Below are 1,825 nucleotides of genomic sequence, written 5' to 3'. Positions count from 1 at the left end.
CCACCAGTGGAGTCATCTGGTCCAGGGCTTTTCTTTGTTGGGAGGTTTTTGATTATGGATTCAATCTCTATTCAGGTTTTTTATTTCTTTGTGATTCAGTCTTGGTAGAGTGTATGTTTATAGATATTTCTTCATTTCACCTAGGTTATCCAATTTGTTGCTATACAAGTGCTCACAGTATTCTCTTATAATCTTTTTATTTCTGTAAAATCAGTACTAATGTTCCCAATTTCATTTTTTTATTGTAGTCATTTGAGTCTTTGCTCATTTTTCCTTAGTCAATCTAGCTAAATGTCTGTCAATTTTGTTGATGTTTTTGAAGAACCAGTTCTTGGTTTTTTTTTTTTTTTCTTTCTATTGTCGTATTGTCTATTTTATTTACCTCTACTTTCTTATTCCCTTCCTCTGCTAGCTTTGGGTTTACTTTGTTCATTTTCTAATTCCTTAAGGTGTAAAGTTTGGTCATGAATTTGAGATCTTGCTTCTTTTTAATGTAATCACTTATAGCTATAAATTTTCCTCTTAACTCTGCTTCTGCTGCATTCCATAAGTTTTGGTATGTTGTGTTTTCATTTTCGTTTGTCTCAAGATATTTTCTAATTTCCCTTGTGATTTCTTCTCTGACTTATTGGTTGCATAAGAGTTACTTAATTTACACATATTTGTGAATTTTTCTTCTGCTATTGATTTCTAGTTTCTGCTATTTCCTTCTGCTATTGATTTCTAGTTTCATTCTGTTGTGATTGGAAAAGATACTCTGTATGATTTTAATTTAAACAGTCTTTCTGTTAAGACTTGTTTTGTGGCCTGACATATGGGGTATCTTGGAGACTGTTCCATGTGCCCTTGAAACAAATGTGTGTTCTGCTGTTATTTGGTGGAGTGTTCTGTATAAATCTGTTAGCTTAACCCACGTTGTATCTAATTTAGCAGTTTTATTCCAGCATCTTTTCTTTCACTGTGTGTGTGTACATACATATGAATTATGTATCTCCTATCATCCTTTGAATGATTTGTCATCTCTCATTTTTTCTTTCCTTTTTGTTCCCTCATTGAGTTAAAGATATCTTCTATTAAAAAAATCTTCTATTTTTGTTCACTGTATATTTGCATGAGAATTATGATTTTAATTTTTTGAAAATTATGTTTTGACACGTGGATCCAACAAAGAAGAGCATGTTTTGTGGCCTCCCTGCAGGAGGCAAGGCATGGATGTCTAATCTGACTTTCCTACTCATGCTCTTCTCCTGAGACTGAGTGAGGACCAAACCACCTCTCTCCTGAGGCAGGATAAAAATTTCAAAACAAATCTTACAAAATATAGCTCAGGGAAAATTAAAAAATACATAGAAACACAGAATTTATATAGCAATTTATACAGCATAAATTGAGTACTTCATGCAGTTCTCTCTTGTAACAACTATGGAAGCAACTAAATAATACTCATGACTGAGCATCATCCCAGACCAACTGAGCCAGAATCCCTGGAGACAGGAATGGGGCATCATATATTTTTTAAAGCTCTCAAATGATTCAAGTGTACAGTGAGAGAAGAGGATGCCCTGTTGAAGGAAAAAGGCTACAGGAGACACTACAGACAGCAGCTTTCACTTTCAGCAGAGGATAGAATTTTCTCTTCTCTCCCTTCTTCAGTCTCCCAGCTGAATTAGGGAAGGGAAGGATCACAGGTGCTCTCCTCAGGGCTCTCCCTCTGATTTAATCAGAGTCCATTTGGAGATGGAAACCACTCCAACAATCTGAACAGGGAAAATTTAACAGAAGGAATGGTTACCTGGTGAAAGGTGTTAACCACTCAGAGGGGGAA

This window comes from Orcinus orca, chromosome 2, assembly GCF_937001465.1.
Source record: "Orcinus orca chromosome 2, mOrcOrc1.1, whole genome shotgun sequence".
Lineage (NCBI taxonomy): Eukaryota > Metazoa > Chordata > Mammalia > Artiodactyla > Delphinidae > Orcinus > Orcinus orca.
The sequence above is the reverse complement of the archived record's forward strand: the minus strand, read 5'-3'. Positions refer to the sequence as shown.